The following is a 14,807-nucleotide window of genomic DNA, read 5'->3' on the forward strand; positions in this document are numbered from 1 at the left end:
CAATAAAAATGTCGGCACATTCCTTACACACATGATGCATTGAATCAACATTTAAAAGCAGGACAATTTTCCTCTTAATTCTTATATAAGCGTAACGTCCCTTCTTTCTTGCACACCTTATCCAAATCACTTCTGTGAGATTTCAAAACCCATAGATCACACTTACCACAACACATCGGTATTGAAGGTTAACTGCTGCACTATACAATAAAATATGCGTATTATGTTTTAAGTCAGTTAAAATATGGGTCGAGCACGTCAGAAGATTATGTACTATAAAAATATCTTTGTCACTGGAAGAATATATATGCAAACACAATATTACTTACATTTTCTTGTCACGCGGTAAACGAAAGAAAGACCGCGCATTCTTCTCTACTTCATAGTTACTGCTGCCAAACACAGCACATACCTTTCCCCTCATGATGAGAGGAGATATCACGGAATGACACACGCTACTATTTAATTATGCCAACTCACAGAAAACGCATAAATAACACCAAAAACTTCACACACAAATACACGTGCTCTTATGACAGAATCAGTAGTTCTCAGGTCCATCCGCTAGAGAGAGCTCTAAAAGCTGTCCCTCGATATCTCGCTAAGTGTCGCGTATTGTCTCTAGTGTATTTGCTTTGGCTAAGTCCACCTGTCTCTGAAGACCATAGTAGAGTAGTGAAAAATCACTATTCTTGCCGGCATTATTTGCACAGATATTCTAGGTGGACAAAAATGCAAGGAATGTCGGAAGGGTAAACTCGGCAACTATTCATGTGTCATGAATTGAGGAATGTCCGTTCAAAACGTGCTATTATTTGGCGGGAGGGGGAGGGGGTGGCATGATTAACATGAACAAAGGCATGTGAAATCAGGAACAACTATTAATGCAGACATTCTTATCGATTCATAAATTAAGTAAATATTTTGAAGGAATGTTTTACGTCCGAAGCTATCAAACATAATCACAAGCAAAAAAAAAAACCCTTGCATCATAAATGCATTTTCGTCATAAATACCTTATCACCGTACTGTATTTCATGATAGGGTTGTCATACGTCTTGAAAACGCGGGAATTGTCCTGAATTTGAGCATGTGTCCCGACGTCCTGACAGAATTTTTAAAAATCCCTAAATATCTTGAATTTTAAAAATCAGAGCATATTATTAATTAATTCATTTAAAAATCTATGGAAATAACATTGAGTATTATATAATTTTGGAGTGGTCGGTAAAGTAGGTATTTTACTTAAAGTATGATTTCTTAGTATTTCTCTATTGAACATTCCGCCTCTGGTGTAGTGGTTAGTGTGATTAGCTTCCACCTCCGGAGGCCCGGGTTCGATTCCCAGCTCTGCCACGAAATTTGAAAAGTGGTACGAGGGCTGGAAGGGGTTCCACTCAGCCTCCGGAGGTCAACTGAGTAGAGGTGGGTTCGATTCCCATCTCAGTCATCGTGGAAGTGGTTTTCCGTGGTTTCCCAGTTCTCCTCCAGGCAAATGCTGGTATGGTACCTAACTAGAGACCACGGCCGCTTCCTTCCCTCTTCCTTGTCTATCCCTTCCAATCTTCCCATCCCCACGCAAGGCCCTTGTTCAGCATAGCAGGCGAGGCCGCCTGAGCGAAGTACTGGTCATCCTCCTCAGTCGTATCCCTAACCCAGAGTCTGAAGCTCCAGGACACTGCCCTTGAGGCAGTAGAGGTGGGATCCCACACTGAGTCAGAGGGGAAAACCGACCTTGAAGCGTAAACAGATAAAGAAGAAGAAGAGTTTAAAATTAACATCATATTATAACAAGTGTGTCTTTTGGTAATGGATGGGACAGTTCACATGGTGTTACCCAATTACACTCGTTGCGTCCCCGTACCACTATATGCATGGGGACAAGTGCTCCCGTGGAGTCGGCGCCTATGTTCGGAACTTGTCGATGTTGGTGTCCTGAATTTCATCCTGAACCTTATGGCAACTCTATTGACACGAAATGTGAAAAGCTCTACCACTAGATGCACCGCCTGAATAGTTTCCATTGGACAGTGTAGTTCTGTGAAGGAACGTCCGCTTTCTAATCTCATTTCTTGATATAAAACCATCTACCACCTTCTCCAGATTTAACGCCTTAGCAGCCTCTGAAGACTACCATAATCCACGTCTGGGGTGGGGGAAGGGGGAAATGGCACTCTTCCCCCTAAGATAATTTTTGGGGAGCAGAAAACACATTGTCCTCCCCCCTCCCAAAGTCGGTGCCACTGCTTCAAATGTTATATTTTTAGTATTTCGTCCACATGCAGTATAGTAGTTAAATACCATCGAATGCCAAGAGCAATCGAGACCAGGAAGACCTTAAAAGTAGTACCGTGCCCGATCATGGGTACGTTCAGTGTGCCTTTTATTGTACGTATTGCGTTTTTCCGCCACTTTCTTAGGGTGGAAATAGCGCCTTTTGTCAGACACTCCTCAATTATGTTTTCATAGCTACTACCCACAGCATGTAGAAGCAAAGTAGACTGCAGTCATATTTGGTAAAACTTATTTTTTTGTGTAGGAAAAGTTCAAATATTTGTATTCTAATTTTCATTAATTTTGACAAGCATGTTATGGCCTGTCATTCATAAATAAAGAGCTATATTCATGATTATAGCCCACTTTTGAGATAACTGCACACTAAAAGAGTGTATCAAATTTCGTTGTTCTATCAAAATGGGAAAACTCGGAAAAACCATCTAATAATAATGTTGTTGTTTTTACGTACCACTAACTACGTTGTTGGCGGTTTTCGGAGACGCCGAGGTGCCGGAATTTAGTCCCGCAGGAGTTCGTTTACATGCCAGTGAATCTACCGAGGATCGAATCAGCTAAGTTGGAGTCAGAAGGCCAACGCTTCAACCATCTGAGCCACTCAGCCCGCCTGGAAACCATCTTCAGGTCTGCCAACAGTGGGATTCGAACCTACGATCCCCGGAATACACGCTCATAGCTACACGACTCTAACCAGTTTTCATATGAAGTGACGGTATACAGCGCTTTAGGGGGTGATTCGTCCCTTAGTCTACCGCCTGTCGAATAACACCAATGGGGCTTGCGGCTTAACGTCTCCGTCCGACGGACGAATTCCTAGTCTTTTCCCTGTGCCATAGTCGCCAACGTGACGTTAAAGCTCTCGCATAAAAATCATTCAAGGAATGCTGTTCAGCGTTCTCGGTTATTAAGAGTAAACGGTTGGGTGCACGTACAGTTCCCGGTCGTTAGATTCGCCGATGGTTGCTTTGAGTAGGTCACGTTATTTCTGTATCAAGGGAGAATGAATGTGTGTCCGTTTACATATTGCGCTGTAGCAAAAGTAAACACGGAAAGTCACGATAATCTGTTTGCGAAGTTGTCTCCGTTATAAGTTATAAGCATAGTCGGGCACAAGTGTTGACAGGTGATAAACCACAAAGATGACTTAAAGCTGTATCAAGAACATAGGCAGATTTTAATACGCGCATGCCTGGTCAATGATTCCGCTAAACTTAGCTGGTGATTATTGTTTTAAGTGGACATTATTGAGATAAATATTTTTTACCTAATATATACATTTTCATGAAATGTTCAAAGAATGTCTTTTAAATCATAGAAAAATTATTTCCAAAACCAATTTGATATATTACTTGAAATAGTTCAAAATATGATTTTATTGCTGAAAATGTAAAATTACCTGTAATTATTCTTCGTAAAATTCAAATTTATTTATTTATTTATTTATTTATTTATTTATTTATTTATTTATTTATTTATTTATTTATTTATTTATTTATTTATTTTCTTTGCCTTGATAAGTACCTAGCGAAGTTAGTATTCTTGGCGCGCTCTTATACTTGACTACATTCTTGATTACAGATTCGATTAAATAAGTTGATGATTATTGTACCGGGCGGTACACCTCTACACCGTTTATTTAAAAGTTGCGCCAGTTGAAACTCCTCTTCTGGAGGAAGGTTGAACTTTATCTATTCTATTAATTCTCTATTTTCTCAGAAGATGTCACCACGTGGAAAATTTTGAGTTTTTGAACTGTGTCACTTTTGATGTGTTTTTGTTTAGCTTGAAGTAAGAAGTGTGAACTTTCTCCTCTAGAGGACACTACTGAAGATCAACAATAGTGCAACCTAGTGCGGAGTCAAAGAACTATTTTGTTGAAGAAATTTTTATTTCAAATGTTTGTTCTTTGCTAAATTTCTTTCTGTTATTGTTTAAGTTGGCTGTATACCCCTCTCTTTCCCCTTGTTTTGCATGTAGCCAATCCCGAATTTCTTAAATTAATTTCTATCCAATCTGATGTATCTTCCCCCAACTTGTATCTGTTGCGGGGTCCTATCCAATAAAAACATTGTGGGCGGGTGTTTTCATTCCCCTAACGCCTAGAAACTTCCGCGAGAGTATATAAACTGCTGATTTTGGGGTCTCCGGGCCACTTCTGTTCCATCTTTCAGTGTATTAAGTACATAGCAGGAGGCGGGAAGCGCCTCTTTCTTCTTCAGCCGTTCAACACCAGGTAATGGCCTATTAATAACTTCTTTTCTTGCTAGGTCGGCAGTTTAACACTCGCGGCGGGTTCGAAGCATTTCCATCATGTAACCTTTTCCCAAAATGTAATTACTCTTTTCATCTTTTTCTTGTAAAGCTACATATTGGGATAGAGAGTGCTAACCCTCTCGAGCTCCCACTCACATTTGTTTTGAGGTGAACTTATTTTCTCAAACTATTCTTCGTTTATGTAATGTAAAGTGTTCTTCTCTAAGTCACCTCTGTAGTATGGGATTAGCCCTTGCGTTAGCGGCCCAGAGCCAGATTAGGTTTTAAAAACAAAGTGTATTAGGAGTGCAAGATCGCCTCCTCTCAAATTGTTATTTTAGAGGTCATGTAATCAACCTTCTTTTCATGTAATAGACCTCCGTAGGTTGGGTATTTTACCACTGTGAATACGTCCTTAGAGGACAGCTTGAAGGTAGAGTTTGGTGTGGCCTTGTGATAGGCTTACAATTTTGAGAGCGGATCGCTCTTTGAAATTTGTTTCTGTATGCCTCGTGCAGGCTTTATGTGTAATGTTTGGAGCCAGTGCTCCTGGGCATGAATGGGGTTTTCTGCCCCTTGGCAAAAATTTTTTTTGGAGTAAGGCGGGGCTGATTGCCCAAGAGTTATGAAGTAAGGGCACTGAGCCCGAATCCAGTAATATTGTGCCTACTTTTTTGCTACTCTGTACCTGTTATGATTGTTATCTCTTGTTTTTGAAAAGACAATATAACCTAGTTAAATTTTAAATTAAATTTACATTGCACGTTAATTTCGTAGCTTGAAACCCATTCACACCCGCACCTTCTTTCACCTCTACCTACCACGGATATCTCCGTAACAAGTGGTAGCAGAGCGTGGTTGAATGGGTCTCAATTTAGCCCCTTTTGACGGCTAAACATTGCTTTGATTCGAACTCTAACAATTTTCTCAGTTGCTGGAATTTTTTGAGTTTTCCAAAATTGTTCTGTCATCATGCCCGGCCCTCGCGATGTTCTCCTCCTTAACTACTTGCGCAAAGAGGAGTTGATATACGAGTTAACTATCAGAAATGTGCAATCTGGAGGCACGGTTGCAATCGACACCAACAAGCTTAGAGAGTCCCTTGATTTGCCCATTTCCATCCCCAATTTGGGAGAGAAAGAAATTGATGACTCTCTTTCCACGATCGTCGAGAATATTACTGGGCTAGCATCTGTAGTCAGCTTTTTTGATGAAAACGATCCGTCTCCTAATCAAATTAAGCGTGTGCAAGGCAGGCTGTATCACTTTGCAAATAGAGTTAATGATCTGTTGTCTCTAAAGGTGAATGACGTTCAGAGGAAGGACGCTAATACGCTCCTTGAAACTATTTCTGAATTGTCTAATAAGGTCACTCAATTGCTAACCGGCGAAGTTCCTCCCAAAACTGATCAACCCGCCACGGTGAATGTAGGTAACGAGGAAGAGCCTCCTCAGGGAGAAGTCAATAGGATAACCGTTGCTGCTCAAACTATCTCTGCCCCATCGAACAACGAATCTGAACGCCGTGCGTCATTGGGTAACATCCGCTCTGAATTAACTTCTTTGCCATTGAAACCTTTAACGACTATGTCACCTGGGTTCAGTAGCTTGCCTCATCCATTGGCAATGTTGCTTAGAGGTATCTCTAAGTTTTCCGTCAACACCACCAGTGATGTAATTTCATTTTTAAGATTTCTAGTGGAATTTCAGGATCATGCTCTTGTTTTTTCTCTTTCGCCATGTCAAATTTTGCAAATTATCTATCCGTATGCTATTGGTATTCTCTCTGATAAAATCGTAAGAGCCATTGCCGAGCAATCATCTATTGAGGATTTCCATGCCCATTTGCTAGCTAACTTCATCCCGGCTAGGGCCAGGTCCTCCCTGATTCAGAAGTACTATTACCGTGTACAGCGCTTGGATGAAAACTTGGCTGATTTCATTCAAGATATCAAATTCTACACTAGGGTGTTTGTTCTGCACTTTCCTGAAGATCAGATTGTGCAGGCTATTGTAGAAGGTATTTCGCCATCCTACAGGTCATATTTGTGTTTCGCGGCGTGTCCGCAAACCTTCTCTGAACTTGAAGCATTGGCCGTCTCAGCGGAAGGAGTTAGATACGCCGATTCTTTGCGTGTCGCGAAAGAACCCCCGCCTTCCTTTAGTAACACTCGGCCTCCACCTCGCCGACCAGTCAATCCCCGTAAATGTTATGCTTGCGGGTCGCCTGACCATCTGCGGAATAAGTGTCCTCTGAACAAGTCAAGTGGGACAAGGAATGGAGCAGGGTCATCACAAGGCTGTTTTAAGTGTGGGGCCTTCTCACATATCGCCAAGAATTGCCCAAACTCAAATAGCACCCCCTCCTGCTCAACTTCTGGTGCAAATTCCAGCTATGCCAATAATAAAAAGTGACTAGTGGCGTCGGCTGAGCCGACTAATCCATCTTCCCGAGACTTAGCCCCTAGTAAACAGGTTGTAAATGCAGAGAACGACCAGCCTTCAAATTCATCTTTTGAATGCCCTAAAGAGTGTCTTAGGATTGCGGCGGATACCCCCGCACCTGTTCCTTTTCTTAAGATTGAGTTAAATAACGAGCCTATAACAGCTCTCTTAGATTCAGGCAGTGTTTGTTCCATTATTTCGGCTGATTGGTATTCTAAATTGAAATCTGTTTGTAAACTCCCTGACTATGACTCATCTCCTGTTAAATATGTTTCGGCTAATTCATCTCCATTAGAAATTCTAGGTTCCTTACATGTCAAAATTCGGGTTTTTAAATTTACATGGAAGATCAAATTGTTTGTGGCCAAGCGTTTGTCTTGCCCCATCATATTGGGAGCGGACTTCATTTCTCACACTGGTCTTGTGCTCGATCTCCAGAGTAGGTCGTGCACATTCAAATTTGCGTCCAATTGTAGAATTCCCTTGTTAAAGTGTAATTCTGTATCATGTTCATCTATTTCGCCTACCCAGGATGAGATGTTGTTAGACCTTAGACATCTACCTGAGGAGCAGGCTGATAGTATTCGGAAACTGTGTCAGTCGTTTCCCGAGGTGTTCTCTGATACTCTTGGTGTTACTGACCTTATTGAATACAAAATTGAGGTCACGGATTCGATTCCTGTCCGTTTTCCACCGTATAGGCTATCTCCACCTAAAATGAAGGCTCTGAAAGAAATCATCGATCAGATGTTGAAGGATGGTATTATTAGGCCCTCTAAGTCAGCGTATTCTTCGCCTATTTTTCTAGTCCCGAAACCCCAAGGAGGCTTCAGGCCTGTCATTGATTACAGGGCTCTCAATCGGAAGGTGGTGTTGCAATCTGTGCCCCTTCCCGACCTTCATTCTTGCTTTTCATGGTTTCGTAAGGCCAAGTTCTTCACCATCTTGGACTTGAATCAGGCCTATAATCAAATTCCCCTTGCCGAAGAGTCTAAACATCTTACAGCGTTTGCCACGGACTGGAATTTATATGAATACAACCGCGTGCCTTTCGGGCTCCCCACGGGGGCAGCTGTGCTCACTAGGCTACTAGATAGGGTCTTTTCCGACATCAAATTTGAGTACTTATATCACTACTTGGATGATGTCGTCGTATTTTCCGAAACCTTTGAAGAACATCTAGATCATCTGCGAGAAGTTCTCAATCGCCTTCGTAAGGCTGGGTTAACTGTTAAGTTGTCCAAGGTTGCCTTTGCTAAGCCCTCTATGTCATTCCTAGGGCATATTGTGTCACCTGATGGTGTAGCAGTCGATCATTCTAGAACACAGGCCATCCGTGATTTTAAACCTCCCAAGGACATTAAAGGTATCGCCAGGTTCATTGGCATGGTGAATTTCTTCAGGAAGTTCATTCCTAATTTTGCTAATAGAGCGGCGCCCTTAAACCTTCTCCGTAGGAAAGGCATCAAATTCGAGTGGGGACCGTCTCAACAAGCCGCTTTTGAAGACCTTAAATTAGCTCTCTGTAATGCCCCTGTACTTGCTATGCCTGATTTCTCGAAGAAATTCATCGTCCAAACCGACGCGTCGTCGTCGGCGGTAGCTGCAGTCCTTCTTCAAGAGACTGAACTAGGGAGGCGCCCCATCGCCTATGCATCTAGGACTCTCTCGGCTCAAGAAGCAAAGTACTCCATATATGAGCTTGAAGGTTTGGCAGTTTTATTTGCCTTAGAAAAGTTCCGTCTCTATCTGGAACATGTCAAATTCGACTTGGAGACAGATAATCAAGCCTTAAGCTGGGTCTTAGGTAGGCCGCGTCGTACTGGTCGTATAGCCCGTTGGGCCATCCGTATTTCTGCCTTCCAATTCGATGTACGACATATCAGAGGTACTGAAAATGTTGTTGCTGATGGACTCAGCCGTATGTTTTCTAACGACGTCGAGACCCATGAACCTGTCGACAGTTCATCACCTTCCGAGTCCATACTATCTGAGGTTAATGCCATCCTAACAGATGCTCCCATGCTCTTTAGGGATATCGAGAAATACCAACGTGAAGATCCGACGCTGGGTCCGATAATGGAAACCCTTTCTTCTGGGGAACATGTCGTCCCTTATGTTCTGAGGAATGGTGTTTTATGTTGCCCATCGAGGCATGATAAGATGATGAAGGTTGTCGTGCCAGCGGTTCTTGTGCCTATGATCTTCAAGTATTATCATGAGACCCCATTAGGAGGGCATCTTGGAATCTTTAAAACCCGTGAAAAAATTCGTGAAATGTTCATTTGGAAAGGTATGGACGGTGAAATCCGTGAACTTGTAAAAGCTTGTAAATCTTGTTTGCTTAGTAAACCCACCATGTCCACCAAGGTAGGCCTTTTGTCTTCGCATCAAGCGTCGCGCCCCATGGAACGCCTGTATATCGATTATGTAGGACCCTTCCCCCAGTCAAAGGGTAATGCTAACAAGTTCATCTTTGTGTGCGTAGATGGCTTTACTAGATTTTCTTGGTTATTTCCGACTAAGCTGGCTACCGCTCAGTCCACCATTACTTGCCTAAATTCTATTTTTGCTTCTTTTGGTCCGTGCCAATACATTGTATCTGATAATGCTAAGGCGTTCACATCAAATTTATTTCGTAAATTCTGTTTTGACTTGTCCATCTCTCATGTAACTACTTCTGCTTATTACCCTCAACCATCTCTGGCTGAACGGGTTAACCGTAATCTCAGGTCCGCACTTATTGCCTATCATCATGAAGATCATTCTAGGTGGGACACGTCCCTGCATTGGTTAGCTTTTGCTTTGAATTCGGCGGTTCATGAATCACACAAATTTACTCCAGCTTCTTTGATGTTTAAGTTCGTTCCCAACACGCCGCTCTCTAACCTCTGGTCTCTGAATGACATTCTGCCCGAGACAATAGATCCGGACAACATTAAAGATCTTTGGAAGAAGGCTAAAGCCAATCTTAAAGTGTCTCATGAAAAGGTTAGGGAAAGGTATGATCGTGGACGGAGACCCACCACTTTGAAGGTAGGTGACCAGGTTATGGTCAAAAATTTTGTTCCCGCGGGCAAGCTTGCCCCCAGATTTCATGGACCTTGCATCATTCTCGATTTTCTTACGCCGGTTACCTTATTGCTAAGTAATCCAGCCACCGAGAGGATATTTAGAGTTCACCTGTCCCAGGTGAAACCGGTGTAATTTCTGTGTTAACTTGCTTCATATTATTTTGAAAGGATATGAAGGTTATATTTTTTTTTTTGAGTTTCACTTTTAAGGCATTCTGCCCCTTCTGTAATATTTTGGTTTTAGATGTAAGCCTTGTGTAAAACCTGCCCCGACCCGTTAAACTGCCATCCTGTTCTTGCCACGGCCATTACCACGCTCCCGTCTCCTGCTCCACCTTACACTGTGGCTTCATAATAGTAAATGCCATGGATATCTACACGCCGCTGGCCCCTCAACTTCTCCACAAGCCTGTACCCTCAAAGAAGATGATTGTCCAACACAATTCTGCCGCCTAGCTTTAATGTTTCAGCGCCCCCGCAGCCGCGCAGCGCCGTGCAGCGACTGGGGAGGGGGATGGGCCCCCTCCTCTCCAGCGAGGACGACATGTGCACGGCGAGCCGGAGCTCTCCTCCCGGCCAAGGCTGATGTGCGGCGCACGACCTGCTACATGCCCGCAGCCTGTATCTGTTCACCGCGGGCGCGGCGTACTTCAACACCTCTGCTCCCCTCATAGTGCGGGCGAGCGGTATCTCAGGGTACTTGAGGGGTCCGAGCGGCCTCCGTTGGACGCAAGCTGCAACGGCCGGTCTGGCCATCCGACTCAATCTACATCAACTACATGGACAGTCACCATAAGCAATAACTACACTTGGGAATTCAACAACAATATTTGGTGGACATTGCAAAATTTTCTTCACCTTTAAGTATTAAAAGTTTATCTTCAGAAATTCAAATTCTACAAACATAAAGACTTTCATTCACCTGCAACAACAACATTTTGAAACTGAATTAAGAAATCTTGTAAATGCTTCTGCTATCTATCTTCGTATCAACATCATTACTTGGACTTTGTTTCAAACTGATTTCATGTGTCACCCCTGGAGGAACTTTTGGGGGGGGAGGTCTGTACCGGGCGGTACACCTCTACACCGTTTATTTAAAAGTTGCGCCAGTTGAAACTCCTCTTCTGGAGGAAGGTTGAACTTTATCTATTCTATTAATTCTCTATTTTCTCAGAAGATGTCACCACGTGGAAAATTTTGAGTTTTTGAACTGTGTCACTTTTGATGTGTTTTTGTTTAGCTTGAAGTAAGAAGTGTGAACTTTCTCTTCTAGAGGACACTACTGAAGATCAACAATAGTGCAACCTAGTGCGGAGTCAAAGAACTATTTTGTTGAAGAAATTTTTATTTCAAATGTTTGTTCTTTGCTAAATTTCTTTCTGTTATTGTTTAAGTTGGCTGTATACCCCTCTCTTTCCCCTTGTTTTGCATGTAGCCAATCCCGAATTTCTTAAATTAATTTCTATCCAATCTGATGTATCTTCCCCCAACTTGTATCTGTTGCGGGGTCCTATCCAATAAAAACATTGTGGGCGGGTGTTTTCATTCCCCTAACGCCTAGAAACTTCCGCGAGAGTATATAAACTGCTGATTTTGGGGTCTCCGGGCCACTTCTGTTCCATCTTTCAGTGTATTAAGTACATAGCAGGAGGCGGGAAGCGCCTCTTTCTTCTTCAGCCGTTCAACACCAGGTAATGGCCTATTAATAACTTCTTTTCTTGCTAGGTCGGCAGTTTAACACTCGCGGCGGGTTCGAAGCATTTCCATCATGTAACCTTTTCCCAAAATGTAATTACTCTTTTCATCTTTTTCTTGTAAAGCTACATATTGGGATAGAGAGTGCTAACCCTCTCGAGCTCCCACTCACATTTGTTTTGAGGTGAACTTATTTTCTCAAACTATTCTTCGTTTATGTAATGTAAAGTGTTCTTCTCTAAGTCACCTCTGTAGTATGGGATTAGCCCTTGCGTTAGCGGCCCAGAGCCAGATTAGGTTTTAAAAACAAAGTGTATTAGGAGTGCAAGATCGCCTCCTCTCAAATTGTTATTTTAGAGGTCATGTAATCAACCTTCTTTTCATGTAATAGACCTCCGTAGGTTGGGTATTTTACCACTGTGAATACGTCCTTAGAGGACAGCTTGAAGGTAGAGTTTGGTGTGGCCTTGTGATAGGCTTACAATTTTGAGAGCGGATCGCTCTTTGAAATTTGTTTCTGTATGCCTCGTGCAGGCTTTATGTGTAATGTTTGGAGCCAGTGCTCCTGGGCATGAATGGGGTTTTCTGCCCCTTGGCAAGAATTTTTTTTGGAGTAAGGCGGGGCTGATTGCCCAAGAGTTATGAAGTAAGGGCACTGAGCCCGAATCCAGTAATATTGTGCCTACTTTTTTGCTACTCTGTACCTGTTATGATTGTTATCTCTTGTTTTTGAAAAGACAATATAACCTAGTTAAATTTTAAATTAAATTTACATTGCACGTTAATTTCGTAGCTTGAAACCCATTCACACCCGCACCTTCTTTCACCTCTACCTACCACGGATATCTCCGTAACAATTATTATTGTGATGATGATAGTGACGATTCCCTGCTCTGCCATGAAATCTGAAACGTGATACGGGGACTGGAACGAGGTCTACTCAGCCTCGGGAGGTCGACTGTTCTCGCCTGCAGGGTAGGAAAGGTGGTGGTATACAATTTCTAATCACTATACTGCGTGAAAAGAGACGCTGAGGCGTGACAGTTTCTTTACATACCAGTAAATCAACCGACGTAATTGAGCACACTTTCAATGGCCACTGGACTGGGAAGGGATCGAATCTGCAAACTTGGGCAGAGATAGCCAGCGGTCTACCGTCTGAGAGTTACCCAGCCCGATTTTCGAAGTAATAACTTATTTTTTTGTTCTATATTCTTACACAGAGGACATAAAGATGGCTCCTTAATTCTGAAACACACTGTACAGCTGTGACAACAACCGTGTACTGAAAGAGGAGCGATGTAGAGCCTAAATGGATCACGAGTGACTAATCAGGGTATCAGAGAGATTTATAGTTTGATGACACAAGCGGCGTTTCGAGGTCTGCAGGCCTAGATGGCAAAATGTTAAAAATAAACTCCATTTATAGCCACTTGGAGTAGTGATAGGGTGCACGCCTCCGCAGGCCCCAGATTCGATCTCCGGCCAGTCCAAGGAGTTTAACTCAGGACTGAGGGCTAAGCAGTCTGACTCCTTGGCTGAATGGTCAGCGTTGAGTTATTCAGTTTAGAGAGCCCCGGGTTCGATTACCGACAGCGTCGGGGATTTTAATCGCGTTTGATTAATTCTTCTGGCTCGGGGACTGGGTGTTTGTGTTTGTCTCAAGAGTCACACAGCACACTAACAATCACCACAGAAAGACGCAAAAGTGATTACATCCCTCCACACATGTGCGACACAGTCAGCACCCGCGACCCCACAGGTGTGGAGGGAAAGCTGTATAATAATAAGAAGAACTGAAGGCTAAACAGGGTTCACTCAGCCTTGGTTGATTGTTTACATCAGTATTACATACCTCATTTACTGTTCCTAATCCACTCTTTTTTTTTTTTTTTTTTTTTTGCTTTACGTCGCACCGGCACAAATAGGTCTTATGGCGACGATGGGATAGGAAAGGCCTAGGAATGCGAAGGAAGCGGCCGTGGCCTTAATTAAGGTACAGCCCCAGCATTTGCCTGGTGTGAAAACGGGAAACCACGGAAAACTATCTTCAGGGCTGCCGACAGTGGGGTTCGAACCCACTATCTCCCGGATGCGAGCTCACAGCTGCGCGCTCCTAACCGCATGGCCAACTCGCCCGGTAATCCACTCTCAGTCTGCGTCTGTAGTATAGTGGTTAGTGTGATTAGCTGCCACCCGCGGAGGCCCGGGTTCGATTCCCGGCTCTGAAACGAAATTTGAAAAGTGCTACGAGGGCTACATTTCAAAATAATGATTAAATAATGTTGAAATTATTCAAATTACCCCGCTTTACCTTATCTTATGTTCATGCAGGTGTAAAATTACTTGGTTTGGCATAATAGAAGGCATGTACAGAAATAAATAAATAAATAAATAAATAAATAAATAAAATAAACCATGAGGGGAAAGGTAAGAGGCACCGTATAAGGTCGCCACAAATTCCAGTTACCCCTGTCCTACGCAAACAAAATGAACGATAGTTCTTTAGAGGAGTTTTTATTGAGTATTTACAATGAATTTATGACAATCCTCTGCGACATACGCCATTGATTATCCGAAGGACCAGTCTCTGTACCGTCATTCTCCTGGCAAAGGTTAATTCGCCGCCACGTTCCATGCTACATTTTTCGGAACAATGCTGGCGTAACATGAGTGAAAACCCGTCTCACAGCATCTATCGGTTCGTCAGAGATACCATAACATTCTTGTGCAAGGATATCTTTTATGAATCCCCCATAGCGAATCATCACACGTGGTGAGGTCTGGGCTTCGTGGTGGCCAGGCAAATGGCACTGGCTGCACAGGACACCCACGACCATTAAGATATTCGCACACGGTGATGTCATAATGAGCAGGTGCCCCATCCTGGTAATACCAACATGTCACTTTGATTCCGTGTTCAACCACGTCTTCAATGTCAATGCACCCATGCTGTTAACAACACTGTCAAAGAAGAATGACCCTAACAAGTGTCTGTTCTCCAAAAGTACACACATGAAATCAAATGGCGTATGGCTTTTA

General features: G+C 42.9%; 1 protein-coding gene across 2 annotated transcripts in view; it reads left to right on the plus strand.

Annotated features, from left to right (window-relative positions):
* Positions 1-14,807, plus strand: part of LOC136883053 (uncharacterized) — a 62,973-nt gene that overhangs the window by 9,162 nt on the left and 39,004 nt on the right. The window lies entirely within an intron of this gene.

The sequence above is a fragment of the Anabrus simplex genome, chromosome 11, assembly GCF_040414725.1.
Source record: "Anabrus simplex isolate iqAnaSimp1 chromosome 11, ASM4041472v1, whole genome shotgun sequence".
In the NCBI taxonomy this organism is placed as follows: Eukaryota; Metazoa; Arthropoda; class Insecta; order Orthoptera; family Tettigoniidae; genus Anabrus; species Anabrus simplex.